This window comes from Hordeum vulgare, chromosome 3H (assembly GCF_904849725.1).
Source record: "Hordeum vulgare subsp. vulgare chromosome 3H, MorexV3_pseudomolecules_assembly, whole genome shotgun sequence".
In the NCBI taxonomy this organism is placed as follows: Eukaryota; Viridiplantae; Streptophyta; class Magnoliopsida; order Poales; family Poaceae; genus Hordeum; species Hordeum vulgare.
Genome location: NC_058520.1, coordinates 46512592 through 46529171, shown reverse-complemented (window position 1 = coordinate 46529171; position 16580 = coordinate 46512592). Strand labels below are relative to the sequence as shown.

Sequence of the window (16580 nt, the reverse complement as noted above, 5' to 3'; positions counted from 1 at the left end):
AGCTCGAAATGGTGACCTCGCCCTCCATGATGAGTTCTATGGACATATTGGAGGCATTATTGTTCAATTATCAAACTTCTTTTAAAAATTTCGAAAAATATACATCCATTTTTTTGTAAAAATCCATTGAAAAATTTCGAATGTACGACAAATATTTTTAATAATACAGATGGCTTTTTCTAGAAACAATGATGAACATTTTCGAAATGACATATATGCGTTTAACAGATTTTGAATTGGCATTGGACATTTGTAAAATACATTGAACAATTTTCAAATACACTTTGAATATTTTTGTAATATATACTGGCAAAATTACAAAAACACAATGAACTATTGTATATTCGTTGCACAATTCCTAATCCATGCAATAAACATTATATAAAAACACACACACAAAAAAGTAAATAAAAAAATTGAGTAACGAAAAGAAAATAAATAGAAACCGAAAGAGAACAAAAAAAAGTATCAGAAAAAAAACACGGGCCAGCTCAAACTGTAGCGTTGGAAGCGGAACCTTCATCGAAACCGCGCCTGTTTGTCGCCCGCGGACATCAAATAGGCGTGGCTCGTATACGGCGCTGCCCGTTCCGGACCTGGTGCCTACAGCGCCCCATGCTGGTCTGGCCCAATAAAAAGGTGATCGTTCGATTCCATACATCAGCCGCTGAACTTATAAAAATTAAAATTATCACGGTTGATCGGTTGACCAATTAATCAACCGTTGCCTTTTGAATTATTATTTCAAATTCATAAAAATAAAAATGTTTATACATCGTAAAAAATATATCTTGAATTTGAATATGAGTTCACAAAAATAAGAAAAGTTCATCAAATCTGTCGAAAAAAGGTCATCAATTCTAAAAAATATTCATTAATATTGAAAAATGTTCACTAAATTGAAACAAGTTTATCAAAATTGGAAAACAGTCATCAAATTTGAAAATTTTCATTGATTTTTTTAAATAGTCAAATGGAAAAAATTTCAAATTTTTTTGAAAAAAAGGATCACAGAATTTGAAAAGAAATATCATTTTTTCTTAAAATATCACTAAATTTGAAAAAATAATACAAAATCATGTATGTTTAAAAAAGTTCGGTGAACTGAAAAAAGTTTACCAATCTTAACAAAGTTCATTAACTTAAAAAAAAATTGTCCTTTTCATGGAAAAGTTCATCTACATTCAAAAAAGTTCATAGAGTTTTAGTAAAAAAATCGTAAAATTTTGGAAAACGTTCACTGATTTGGAAAAAAGGTTGTTCGTTTGAAAGAAGTTCATAAAAAAAGGCTGCACTTTTTCGAAAAAGAAAAAATATATAAAAATTAAATTGGAAATGAAAAAGTAATTAAAATTGTAAAGAAAAGAAACAAAAAGAAAAGAAAAGGCTAAAACCGAAGTGTAGCACACGGGAAGGAACAATGCTACATGGCACTGGTTCGTTTGCCCGTGACGCAGGTGCGGGCATGTTTGGTTAATTCCCCATATTGCCCAACTGATATCTCTATTATTAAAGGATGATCTGCCATATGTCGTGATGGTTCGACCATGGCCGATCCCCCTTGCTAACAGTGCCACAGCTATCAGTTTCGTCGATTTTTGTCATCCCTTCATAAACCAAGCGATTAACCAGGTGATTAAATACAGAAAACATCCGATTCATTAAAATTCCCTCCGCAAGTTCCATCGCAGCCTTCCCTCGCACGATTAAGAAAACACGCGGCCCACTCCTGGCTCACGTCCCGCGTCCCTCTCCCAGTACGCGGACGATGATTGCACATATGGCGACAGCGACGGCGACGATGGCATGTACGATGAATACGAGGAGGAGGGGCTGGAGGAGGTTGACGATGAAGGCGGCATCCTGGACGAGATGCGGTTCACGGCGACGCAGTACGCCGTGCTCACCTCACCATGGACGAGTTGCACGCGCGGCAGGAGGAGCACACGGCGCGGGTGGCCGACCTGATCGAGCTCCCGCTCGCGCTCGCGGCCGCCGTGCTCTGGCACTTCAAGTGGAGCGCCCAGGGCGTGTGGGAGCGGTGGTTCTCAGACGAGCACAAGGTCCGCGATGCCGTCGGCCTCCCTGAGGACGGCAACGTCCTCTCCATGGCCGTCAACGACGGGACCCTCACCTGCTACATCTGCTTCGAAGTGCAAGGCCCCGGCGAGATGCGGTCCGCCGGGTGCGCCCACTTCTATTGCCGCGGGTGCTGGAGCGGCTATGTGCGCACGGCCGTCGGGGACGGCGTCCGCTGCCTATCGATCCGGTGCCCGAACATGGGCTGCTCCGCAGCCGTGGTGCGCGACATGGTCGACGACGTGGCCGACGACAAGGACGCGAAACGGTACGACGAGTTCCTGGTCCGGTCTTACGTGGAGGAGAGCAAGAGGCTCCGGTGGTGCCCGGCGGCGGGGTGCGACCGGGCCGTGGAGTTCGACGGCGAGAAGTGCACGGTGCAGCTGGACGCGTGGTGCGCGTGCGGGCACGGCTTCTGCCTGGCCTGCGGCGAGGAGGCGCACCGCCCGGTCTCGTGCGACACGGTGCGGGTGTAGATGGAGAAGAACCGCTCCGACTCGGAGACGGCGAAGTGGGTCCTGGCCAACACGAAGCACTGCCCGGTGTGCCGTCGCCCCATCGAGTAGAACCACGGGTGCATGCACATGACGTGCTCGCCGCCGTGCAAGCATCAGTTCTGCTGTCTCTGCCTGGGCCCCTGGGAGAAGCACGACGGCGGCAACTACAACTTCAACCGCTACAACGAGGCCAGGGCGGAGGGAAAGTACACGGAGGAGGAGCTCCGGCGGTCGCAGGCCAAGGCGTCCGTCGACCGCTACCTGCACTACTACGAGCGTTGGGGCGCGCACGAGCGGTCTCGGCAAAAGGCGCTCGAGGACGTGGCGGCGCTCGGCAAGGACAGATCGCAGAGGGAGGCTGTCGCCGCCGCGTTCGGGGTGGTGGAGACGGAGCTCGACATCCTGGAGGAGGCGTTCCAGCAGGTGGCTGAGTGCCGGTGGATGCTCCGGTGGACCTACGCCTTCGGCTACTACCTGGACGACCCGGCCAAGCGCGACCTGTTTGAGGACCTGCAGAGCCAGGCTGACAAGTCGCTGGAGCTCCTCCACGAGTGCGCCGAGAAGGACAGTGAAATTACGTACTCCACTGCATATATGATATCTTTTTTTGGATGTTGAGGATGCCAGCCACAAGGATAGATGAGCTATATTACCTTTAAGTTCCTTCTAAAAGAATGCAGGCCACACGAAAACGTATCATAAAACTGCTATCAAGCTGAAATCTTCACACTAGGATACATAAAATAGGATGTTTATGAATAACTAAATGTGTTGTATAGTTAGCATATTTCAATGACTTCCAAAATTTGTTGTTTTTTCTGAAATTTACAGCCATATGAGCTCACACATAAGAAATCTGCAGCCTGACACATGTCTGTTTACTACAATTCTTTTTCTGTAAACACATGTTTGTGTAGCACAAATGCTTAACAATAAGTGAGATGTATGCTCCAAAAATGAGATGTGTCATATATTTTCAAGTTATTGGTGGAGTTTTCGTAACATATTAAATGTTCCAGTAAAGTTTTATTATGATTCTACGGCTACAAATAAAGTATATTAGCCATGTTTTGCATCTTGCATATTGATTTCTTTTCACACCATTGTAAGATGCTCTACTATACATAGTGTGAGTAGTCTGCTTTTATTTGTACGTCTAATGGGGTTACGTAACTCAGTAGCGAATTGGAAAGGAAGTGGCGCGCAATGACAATGTTTTGTAAAATGAGGAACAACTGACGACGCTAATTTTTTCTCCCGTTGCAAAGCACAGACAAGTTTGCTGATAGATATGTGTGTAGGCAATGGTGGGGAGTGGCGCCGATGGTCAGGCGGAGGAAAACACGGAATATGAAGACATACGGCGCATCAGGTATGTATAGCTGATCCATGGCTATGTATATTTGTGTTGAAATGGTTCAAATGAACTTAACTGGAGGTGTGTACCTGCTTTATTTGTATGCATGTATTCTCTTTTGATTATTGAAGAGAAGAGACCTAGCTAGGTTTGCAATGGCACGAACGAACTATTTTAGTCTCATTTTCTCATGTTCCTACAATTAATAAACAGAACATATGGACTAAAATAAAGATGTCGCTTATTAATATGTCAGTATGTATTTAGTTCATGGAATAAGTTAGGAGAAGAACGGTAAGAGGAAATAAGTGAGTGCGACAACAATGACTTTCAGAGTGCAGTGTTGTGTATTCGTCAGTACGTAGTATATATGTTCATCCGACATGCATGTGCTGCTTTTAATTGTTCAGTACGTAGTATATGTTCATCCGACATGCATGTGCTGCTTTAAATTGTTTGTATAGAACACCTTAAAATTATCTTATAATCTGCTTATATAGAATATAATTTCAGTTTCATGCATTTTCTTGCTTTGTTAGGCTTGGTGGTGTATCCAATTTAGGTCTGTTCACAGGAAATCTGTGCGAGATTTAAATGATATAGTAATAGGGTGGTAGATGAAACAACATAAATTACCAATGGGATAGAGATGTTCGCTTATATGTCAAAGTTTGCAATTAACGCAGGGATGAGAATTTGAGCATAATATATTCCTTTCCTTGTGCTCTTTTAGTTGCATTTCCTTTCAATTTTGGCTCCATTGCAGATGAATGGAATATAATGTGCCATGGTAATCCAGATGTGAATTAGTTATCATGAAAATCAGTTAAAAAATATTGTAAATTTTGTAACTGGCATTAGTGCGGATCTTAAAGGTAGATATTTGAGGCATTTGGTGTTTATCCCCGTTGCAACGCACGTGTATACTACTAGTGTTGGCTAGATTTTCGATATGTGTTGAGGAGTCAAAAATAAGGAATTAACCATAACTACAAATTTTGGTTTCTACATCTTTTACAAGTACATTCTTTTCTGTTTCTTCATATTTTCGTTTTGATTTTCGTATGATTTATTTCTTTTCTGCTTACTTACAGTTCAGGCTTTATATTTTATTGTTCCTACAACTAGTTCTTGTTTTGTTCCTTTTATTTTCTCTTTCCCAATATTCTATTTTATTTTCTTCTGAATCACTTTGTTCTCATTTTGTTGTAATATTATTTATTTAATAATATTCTATTTTTTCAATTTTAATTAGTTTTGCTTATAGATGTGATGCTTTCGGTTTGATTTTTATTTTCTCTTTATCTCAACCATCTTAATTACATGTTTCTATATTATTTTATTTTGGCAAAATAGGTGGAACATAAGTGTCAAACAATTTTTTCTTTTGGTTTTCTTTTATGACAATTTTCGCTTTTCATCTTCGATTTTTACATGCCAACCTTTTAATATACGCATATTAAAATTTTCTCAAGAATTTAGAAAATTGTTCATGATTTCAAAATTTCTCGTAGACTCTACAAAGTTAGTTCGGACGCTTGCCAATGCGGCCTCACCCATGATGGTATTGGGGAACGTCACATGGGAGATAAAAAAATCATACGCTCATCAAGATCAATCTATAGAGACTAACATCTACGAGAGAGGGAGAACATCCACACACTCTTGTAGTTTGCTAAGCTAAAGCGTTAAGAAACACGGTTAATGTAGTTGAACGTCTTCGCGATCCAATAAAGATTCGTCCCGCGATCCGATCACGAACGTCCCGATAAAGTGTCGAACGGGCGACACCTCCGCGTTCAGGACACGTATAACGACGCCTTCACCTCCTTGATCCGATGAGCGATAATGAAGTAGAGGTTGAGTAATCCGGCATGGTGGCGGTTGTGATGTGATCTCAAAAGGGCTTCGCCAAGCTCTGCCGCGACGCAAGAGAGGAGAAAATAATCTAGCGAGAGAGAGGGAGGGCGCTGCCAAGGCTTGGTCTGTTGTGTGCCTCCCTCTCCCTCTCTATTTATAGGAGGAAGAGGTAGGTAGGGCGTTGCCTTGGCCCCTCCTCCAAGGGAGTGCTGGGCGGCCAAGTGGGGAGGAGTCAACCTCCAACAAGGGAGGTGGCGCCCAAGGGAAGGAGTCCCTCCTCCTCAAGGCACCTCCCCAATTACCACTTGGGCGCATGGGCCTCTTTGGGGTCAGCTTCCCAGCCCACCAAGGCTGGTGCGCCAACTCTTAGACCCATGCGCCCCCGGGGTGGGTGCCCCCCCGGTGGACCCTCGGAACCCTTTCGACACCCAGTACAATATCGAAAAACCCCGAAAATTTTCCGAAATCCGAATACCACTTTTCTATATATAAGACATTACCTCCAGGCCATTTTGGAGCTCCTCGTGATGTCCAGGATCTCATCCGGGACTCCGAACAACCTTCGGTCACCAACACAATAACTCAACTATATATATATCGTCATCGAACGTTAAGTGTGTAGGCCGTGCGGGTTCGAGAATTATGCACACATGACCGAGACACTTCTACGGTTAATAACCAATAGCGGACCTGGTTGCCCATATTGGTTCCCACACATTCTACGAAGATCATTATCGGTCGAACCACGATGCCAAGGATTCAGTTAATCCCGTATGGAGTTCTCTTTGTCCATGGGTATGTTACTTGCGCGAGATTCAATTGTCGGTATCTCCATACCTAGTTCAATATCGTTACTGGCAAGTCTCTCTACTCATTCCGTAATACAAGATCCCGTGACTAAACACTTTTTCATATTGCTTGCAAGCTTACTACGATGATGTATTACCGAGTGGGCCCCGAGATACCTCTCCATCACACGGAGTGACACATCCCAGTGTTGGTCCATGCCAACTCAATAGATACCATCGGAGATACCTATAGAGCACTTTTATAAATATTCCTTTGCGCTTCTAAAAAAATTTATATTGTTTCCAATTAGCAATTTGTCATCCACATATAATATTGTAAATGTTATAGAGCTCCCACTCACTTTCTTGTAAATACATGCTTCTCCATAAACTTGTATAAACCCAAATGCTTTGATCACCTCATTTAAGCGAATATTCCAACTCCGAGATACTTGCACCAGTCCATAAGTGGATCGCTGGAGCTTGCATACTTTGTCAGCATTCTCTGGATCAACAAAACATTCTCGTTGCATCATATACAACTATTCCTTAAGGAAGCCGTTAAGGAACGCTGTTTTGACATCCATGTGCCAAATTTCATAATAAAAAAATGCAGCTATTGCTAACATGATCCCGACGGACTTAAGCATCCCTACGGGTGAGAAAGTCTCATCGTAGTCAACTACTTGAAGTTGTGAAAACCCCTTTGCCACAAGTCGAGCTTTATAGATGGTGACATTACCGTCCACGTCCGTCTTTCTCTTAATGATCCATTTGTTCTGAATGGCCTTCTGACCTTCAGGTAATACTTCCAAAGTCAACACTTTGTTTTCATACATGGATCCCATCTCGGATTTCATGGCATCTAACAATTTGTTGGAATCCGGGCCCACCATCACTTCTCCATAGCTCATACGTTCTTCGTTGTCTAACAATATGAACTCCAAGAAAGGATTACCGTACCACTGATGAGGAGTATGTGTCCTTGTCGACCTACGAGGTTTGATAGTGACTTGATTCGAAGAATCATGATCACCATCATTAGCTTCCTCTCCAACTGATGTAGGCGCCACACGAACATCTTCCTGCGTCATGCTACTCTCTGGTTGAAGTGATGGTTCAAGAAACTCATCAAGTTCTATCTTCCTCCCACCCAATTCTTTCAAGGGAAACACTTTCTCAAGAAAGTACCCATTTGAAAGGACGTGGATGTCGCCTAGAGGGGGGGTGAATAGGCGCTTTAAAATAATTAAGGTTTAGGCTTGAACAAATGCGGAATAAAACTAACGTTTAATATGTCAAGCACAAAACCTACAAACAACTAGGCTCACCTATGTGCACCAACAACTTATGCTAAGCAAGATAAACAACTAAGTGATAGCAAGATATATTACAATAAACAATATGTCTATCACAAAGTAAAGTGCATAAGTAAAGTGTTCGGGTAAGAGATAACCGAGGCACGGGGAGACGATGATGTATCCTGAAGTTCACACCCTTGCAGATGCTAATCTCCGTTAGAGCGGTGTGGAGGCACAATGCTCCCCAAGATGCCACTAAGGCCACCGTAATCTCCTCACGCCCTCGCACAATGCAAGATGCCGTGATTCCACTAAGGGACCCTTGAGGGCGGTCACCGAACCCGTACAAATGGCAAACCTTGGGGGCGGTCACCGAACCCGTACACGTAGCAACCCTTGGGGGCGGTTACCGGTACCCGTACAAATTGCTCGGGGCTATCTCCACAACCTAATTGGAGGCCCCGACGCTTGCCCGGAGCTTCACACCACAATGATTGAGCTCCGAGACACCACCAAGCTTCTAGGATGCCAAAGCATCCACGAAGAACAATATCTAGGGTACTAAGTACCAAAGGTAGTAAGCTTCTCAACTTCTCACTTCCACGTATCACCGTGGAGAACTCAAACCGATGCAACTAAAAGAACTCCAAGATCAAGATCCAAGGGGTTCCCCTCACATAGAGGAGAAAGTGATTGGTGGAGATGTGGATCTAGATCTCCTCTCTCTTTTCCCTCAAGAACAAGCAAGAATCATTGGAGGGATTGAGAGTAAGCCAGCTCTAAGAATGTCAACAATGGAGGTAGAACAAGAGCTCAACAGATAGATAAGGCCAAGGGGGAAGAAGACCCCCTTTATATAGTGGGGGAAGGAATCAGACCGTTACCCCCACTCTCTGCCCGAGCTCCAGTGGTACTACCGCTGGCTGCAGCGGTACTACCGCTGGCACTCCAGCGGTACTACCGCTGGCTGCAGCGGTACTACCGCTGCCACTCCAGCGGTACTACCGCTGGGCCCCTGGTAGTGCAAAGGCACTACCACCGCCAAGAAAGTCTTCGCAAAAAGGTCCGTCCACGAACAACCGCTAGGCAGGCGGTACTAAGCTCCTGGAGCGGTACTACTGCTGACCAGGGGCGGTACTACCGCCAGCCAGCGGTACTACCGCTAGGGCCAACGGTACTACCGCCAACTCTAGCGGTACTACCGCTAGGTCTAGCGGTACTACCGCTCGCCACTGAAACAACCATAACTTTCGCATACGAGCTCCGAATCGAGCAAACCCAAGCTTGTTGGATTCAGGACGACAAGAGCTATCCAAACAACGATGTGAGTCCTCTATGAATGAAATCTTAAGACCATGCAGATATGAAAATGCCAATGATATAGAGATGTGAGTCCTCTATGAATGAAGAACCGGCAAAAACTCCAACATCGAAAACATCATAGTAGATGCATATGGACTCCGTTTTTGATGAACTCGAGCTTGTCACGAAGATGACCATAAGCTCTAAAACTCACAAAGAGAAAGACCAAACAAGAACCAAGAAGTATGATGCAAGGATGCAAATGGTTTGAGCTCTCAACGAACGATACGATCAAGCTACTCACTTGAGAGCCCCCCCTTGATAGTACAACAATCTATCCCAACCAGAAAACCTATCAAGGGCAAACCTATACCTTGCACCTCGTCCTCTTGAGCTAGATGATGATGATCTTGACTTCCTCAAGATGGACCACCTTTCTTGATTGCGTTGGCTTGATGAAGACTAGTTGATTGCTCCCCCATACTCACTATGGGTGAGCCACTCTTCAGCATATCTTCACAAGTCCATTGCCACCACAATGGATGGCAAGCTTCAAGCATGATATCTTCGTGCTGATCCACTTGAACTTGCACATCGCAATCTTGATGACAATCACAACTTGACGTCATACTTCATGGGTTGTATGAGATCTTCTCTTTGACGCAAGCCCATGGAAACACACCTAACCCCCACATAGAACTCTCACAAAGACCGTGGGTTATTACACAAACACGTAATGGACAATGCTTACCATACCATGGGATTGTTGGGGAACGTCGCATGGGAAACAAAAAATTTCATACGCGCACGAAGACCTATCATGGTGATGTCCATCTACGAGAGGGGATGAGTGATCTACGTACCCTTGTAGACCGTACAGCAGAAGCGTTAGTGAACGCGGTTGATGTAGTGGAACGTCCTCACGTCCCTCGATCCGCCCCGCGAACAATCCCGCGATCAGTCCCATGATCTAGTGCCGAACGGATGGCACCTCCGCGTTCAGCACACGTACAGCTCGACGATGATCTCGGCCTTCTTGATCCAGCAAGAGAGACGGAGAGGTAGAAGAGTTCTCCGGCAGCGTGACGGCGCTCCGGAGGTTGGTGATGACCTTGTCTCAGCAGGGCTCCGCCCGAGCTCCGCAGAAACGCGATCTAGAGGAAAAACCGTGGAGGTATGTGGTCGGGCTGCCGTGGAAAAGTCGTCTCAAATCAGCCCTAAAACCTCCGTATATATAGGTGGGAGAGAGGGGAACTTGCCTTGGGGCTCAAGGAGCCCCAAGGGGGTCGGCCGAGCCAAAGGGGGAAGGGCTCCCCCCCAAACCGAGTCCTACTTGGTTTGGTGGGTGGAGTCCCTCTTTCCTTTCCCACCTCCTCTTTTTTTTCTTTTCTCTTTGATTTTTCTTCCAATGCGCATAGGGCCCTTTTGGGCTGTCCCACCAGCCCACTAAGGGCTGGTGCGCCACCCTCAAGGCCTATGGGCTTCCCCGGGGTGGGTTGCCCCCCCGGTGAACTCCCGGAACCCATTCGTCATTCCCGGTACATTCCCGGTAACTCCGAAAACCTTCCGGTAATCAAATGAGGTCATCCTATATATCAATCTTCGTTTCCGGACCATTCCAGAAACCCTCGTGACGTCCGTGATGTCATCCGGGACTCCGAACAACATTCGGTAACGAACCATATAACTCAAATACGCATAAAACAACGTCGAACCTTAAGTGTGTAGACCCTGCGGGTTCGAGAACTATGTAGACATGACCCGAGAGACTCCTCGGTCAATATCCAATAGCGGGACCTGGATGCCCATATTGGATCCTATATATTCTATGAAGATCTTATCGTTTGAACCTCAGTGCCAAGGATTCATATAATCCCGTATGTCATTCCCTTTGTCCTTCGGTATGTTACTTGCCCGAGATTCGATCGTCAGTATCCGCATACCTATTCCAATCTCGTTTACCGGCAAGTCTCTTTACTCGTTCCGTAATACAAGATCCCGCAACTTACACTAAGTTACATTGCTTGCAAGGCTTGTGTGTGATGTTGTATTACCGAGTGGGCCCCGAGATACCTCTCCGTCACACGGAGTGACAAATCCCAGTCTTGATCCATACTAACTCAAAAACACCTTCGGAGATACCTGTAGAGCATCTTTATAGTCACCCAGTTACGTTGCGACGTTTGATACACACAAAGTATTCCTCCGGTTTTAGCGAGTTATATGATCTCATGGTCATAGGAACAAATACTTGACACGCAGAAAAACAGTAGCAACAAAATGACACGATCAACATGCTACGTCTATTAGTTTGGGTCTAGTCCATCATGTGATTCTCCTAATGACGTGATCCAGTTATCAAGCAACAACACCTTGTTCATAATCAGAAGACACTGACTATCTTTGATCAACTGGCTAGCCAACTAGAGGCTTGCTAGGGACAGTGTTTTGTCTATGTATCCACACACGTAAATGAGTCTTCATTCAATACAATTATAGCATGGATAATAAAAGATTATCTTGATGCAGGAATTATAATAATAACTATATTTATTATTGCCTCTAGGGCATAATTCCAACAGTCTCCCACTTGCACTAGAGTCAATAATCTAGCCCTCACATCATCATGCGAATTACATTGTAATAAATCTAACACCCGTACAGTTCTGGTGTTGATCATGCTTTGGCCGTGGAAGAGGTTTAGTCAGCGGGTCTGCTACATTCAGATCCGTGTGCACTTTGCATATATTTACGTCCTCTCCTTCGACGTAGTCGCGGATGAGGTTGAAGCGTCGTTTGATGTGTCTGGACTTCTTGTGAAACCGTGGTTCCTTTGCTAAGGCAATGGCACCCGTGTTGTCACAGAACAAGGTTATTGGATTCAGTGCACTTGGCACCACTCCAAGATCCGTCATGAACTGCTTCATCCAGACACCCTCCTTTGCCGCCTCCGAGGCAGCCATGTACTCCGCTTCACATGTAGAATCTGCTATGATGCTTTGCTTGGAACTGCACCAGCTTACCGCACCCCCATTAAGAATAAATACGTATCCGGTTTGCGACTTTGAGTCATCCGGATCTGTGCCAAAGCTTGCATCGACGTAACCTTTTACGGTGAGCTCTTCGTCACCTCCATACACGAGAAACATCTCCTTAGTCCTTTTCAGGTACTTCAGGATATTCTTGACCGCCGTCCAGTGATCCACTCCTGGATTACTCTGGAACCTACCTGCCATACTTATGGCCAGGCTAACATCCGGTCTAGTGCACAGCATTGCATACATGATAGAGCCTATGGCTGAAGCATAGGGGACGGAGCTCATATGCTCTCTATCCTCATCAGTTGCTGGGCACTGAGTCTTACTCAATCTCGTACCTTGTAAAACTGGCAAGAACCCCTTCTTGGACTGTTCCATTTTGAACCTCTTCAAAACTTTATTAAGGTATGTGCTTTGTGAAAGTCCTATCAGGCGTTTTGATCTATCCCTATAGATCTTAATGCCTAGAATGTAAGCAGCTTCTCCTAGGTCCTTCATAGAGAAACTTTTATTCAAGTAATCCTTTATGCTCTCCAAAAACTCTACGTTGTTTCCAATCAACAATATGTCATCCGCATATAATATTAGAAACGCCACAGAGCTCCCACTCACTTTCTTGTAAATACAAGATTCTCCAACCACTTGTATAAACCCAAATGCTTTGATCACCTCATCAAAGCGTTTGTTCCAACTCCGAGATGCTTGCACCAATCCATAAATGGATCGCTGGAGCTTGCACACCTTGTTAGCATTCTTAGGATCGACAAAACCTTCGGGTTGCATCATATACAATTCTTCCTTAAGGAAAACGTTAAGGAACGCCGTTTTGACATCCATCTGCCAGATTTCATAATCGAAAAATGCAGCTATTGCTAACATGATTCTGACGGACTTAAGCATCGCTACGGGTGAGAATGTCTCATCATAGTCAACTCCTTGAACTTGTGAAAAACCCTTTGCCACAAGTCAAGCTTTATAAACAGTCACATTGCCGCCAGCGTCCGTCTTCCTCTTAAAGATCCATTTGTTCTGAATAGCCTTGCGGCCCTCAGGTAGTACCTCCAAAGTCCACACTTTGTTCTCATACATGGATCCTATCTCGGACTTCATGGCTTCTAGCCATTTGTTGGAATCTGGGCCCACCATTGCTTCTTCATAATTTGCAGGTTCATTGTTGTCCAACAACATGATTGATAAGACGGGATTACCGTACCACTCTGGAGCAGCACGTGGTCTGGTTCGACAGAAACTTGAACCGGAGTTTCATGATCATCATCATTAACTTCCTCCTCAACCGGCGTCGCAACGACACAGGTTTCCCCTTGCCCTGCGCCACCATCCAGAGGGATGAGAGGTTCGACAACCTCGTCAAGTTCTATCTTCCTCCCACTCAATTCTCTCGAGAGAAACTCCTTCTCGAGAAAAGCTCCGTTTTTAGCAACAAACACTTTGCCCTCGGATTTGAGATAGAAGGTGTACCCAACTGTCTCTTTTAGGTAACCTATGAAGACGCACTTTTCCGCTTTGGGTTCCAGCTTTTCAGGCTGAAGCTTTTTGACATAAGCATCAGATCCCCAAACCTTAAGAAACGACAACTTTGGCCTTTTGCCATACCACAGTTCGTATGGTGTCGTCTCAACGAATTTTGATGGTGCCCTATTTAAAGTGAATGCAGCTGTTTCTAATGCATAACCCCAAAATGATAACGACAAATCGGTAAGAGACATCATAGATCGCACCATCTCTAATAAAGTACGATTACGACGTTCGTACACACCATTACGCTGCGGTGTTCCAGGCGGTGTCAACTGTGAAACAATTCCACATTGTCTTAAGTGAGCACCAAACTCGAAACTCAGATATTCACCCCCACGATCAGACCGTAGGAACTTGATCTTCTTGTTACGATGATTTTCAACTTCACTCTGAAATTGCTTGAACTTTTCAAATGTTTCAGACTTGTGCTTCATTAAGTAGACATAACCATATCTACTCAAATCGTCAGTGAAGGTGAGAAAATAACGATATCCGCCGCGTGCCTCTACGCTCATCGGACCACACACATCGGTATGTATGATTTCCAATAAGTCACTTGCACGCTCCATTGTCCCGGAGAACGGGGTTTTAGTCATCTTGCCCATGAGGCATGGTTCGCACGTGTCAAGTGAATCAAAGTCAAGTGACTCCAAAAGTCCATCGGCATGGAGTTTCTTCATGCGCTTTACACCAATATGACCCAAGCGGCAGTGCCACAAAAATATGGCGCTATCATTGTTAACTCTAATTCTTTTGGTCTCAGTGTTATGTATGTGTGTATCGCTATCAAGATTCAATATGAACAATCCTCTCACATTGGGTGCATGACCATAAAAGATGTTACTCATAGAAATAGAACAACCATTATTCTCTGACTTAAAAGAGTAACCGTCTCGCAATAAACAAGATCCAGATATAATGTTCATGCTCAACGCAGGCACTAAATAACAACGATTCAAGTTCATAACTAATCCTGATGGTAACTGAAGTGAAACTGTGCCGACGGCGATTGCATCAACCTTGGAACCATTTCCTACGCGCATCATCACTTCATCTTTTGCCAGCCTTCGTCTATTCCGCAGTTCCTGTTTCGAGTTGCAAATATGAGCAACAGAACCGGTATCGAATACCCACGCACTACTACGAGAGCCGGTTAAGTACACATCAATAACATGTATATCAAATATACCTGATTTTTCTTTGGCCGCCTTCTTATCTGCCAGATACTTGGGGCAATTGCGCTTCCAGTGACCCATACCCTTGCAATAGTAACACTCTGTTTCAGGCTTAGGTCCAGCTTTGGGTTTCTTCGTCGGATTGGCAACAGGCTTGCTGCTCTTCTTTGAATTACCTTTCTTGCCTTTGCCGTTTCTCTTGAAACTAGTGGTCTTATTCACCATCAACACTTGATGCTCTTTACGGAGTTCAGACTCTGCGACTTTCAGCATCGCAAACAACTCGCCGGGTGACTTGTTCATCCCTTGCATGTTGTAGTTCAACACAAAGCCTTTATAGCTTGGCGGCAGTGATTGAAGGATTCTGTCAGTGATAGGCTCTTGCGGGAGTTCAATCCCCAGCTCAGCTAGACGGTTTGAGTACCCAGAAATTTTGAGCACATGTTCATTGACAAACGAGTTCTCCTCCATCTTGCAAGCATAGAATTTATCGAAGGTCTCATACCTCTCGATCCGGGCGTTCTTCTGAAAGATAAACTTAAACTCTTGGAACATCTCAAATGCTCCATGACGCTCAAAGCGACGTTGAAGTCCTGGTTCTAAGCCATACAAGACTGCACATTGAACTACTGAGTAGTCCTCCTTACGTGCTAACCAAGCGTTCTTAACATCCTGATCAGCCGTAGCGGGTGGTTCATCTCCTAGCGCAGCATTAAGGACATAATCCTTCTTCCCAGTTGTAAGATTAGCTTAAGATTACGAGCCCAGTCTACAAAGTTGCTTCCATCATCTTTCAACTTAGCTTTCTCTAGGAACGTATTACACTAGCTCAAGTCCGATCATCACGTGAGTTGAGCATAGTTTCAGTGGTAAGCATCCCTATGCTAATCATATCATCTATATGATTCATGATCGACCTTTCAGTCTCATGTGTTCTGAGGCCATGTCTGCACATGCTAGGCTCGTCAAGCTTAACCCAAGTGTTCTGCGTGCGCAACTGTTTTGCACCCGTTGTATGTGAACGTTGAGTCTATCACACCCGATCATCACGTGGTGTCTCGAAACGACGAACTGTAGCAACGGTGCACAGTCGGGGAGAACACAATTTCGTCTTGAAATTTTAGTGAGAGATCACCTCATAATGCTACCGTCGTTCTAAGCAAAATAAGGTGCATAAAAGGATTAACATCACATGCAATTCATAAGTGACATGATATGGCCATCATCACGCGCTTCTTGATCTCCATCACCAAAGCACCGGCACGATCTTCTTGTCACCGGCGCCACACCATGATCTCCATCAACGTGTCGCCATCGGGGTTGTCGTGCTACTCATGCTATTACTACTAAAGCTACATCCTAGCAAAATAGTAAACGCATCTGCAAGCACAAACATTAGTATAAAGACAACCCTATGGCTCCTGCCGGTTGCCGTACCATCGACGTGCAAGTCGATATTATCTATTACAACATGATCATCTCATACATCCAATATATCACATCACATCGTTGGCCATATCACATCACAAGCATACCCTGCAAAAACAAGTTAGACGTCCTCTAGTTTTGTTGTTGCATGTTTTACGTGGTGACCATGGGTATCTAGTAGGATCGCATCTTACTTACGCAAACACCACAACGGAGATA

At 44.7% G+C, this 16580-nt stretch overlaps 1 pseudogene; it reads left to right on the top strand.

Annotated features, from left to right (window-relative positions):
• The first annotated feature begins 1427 nt into the window (after nucleotides 1-1427).
• Nucleotides 1428-3194, top strand: LOC123441462 (annotated as a pseudogene).
• Nucleotides 3195-16580: the final 13386 nt, after the last annotated feature.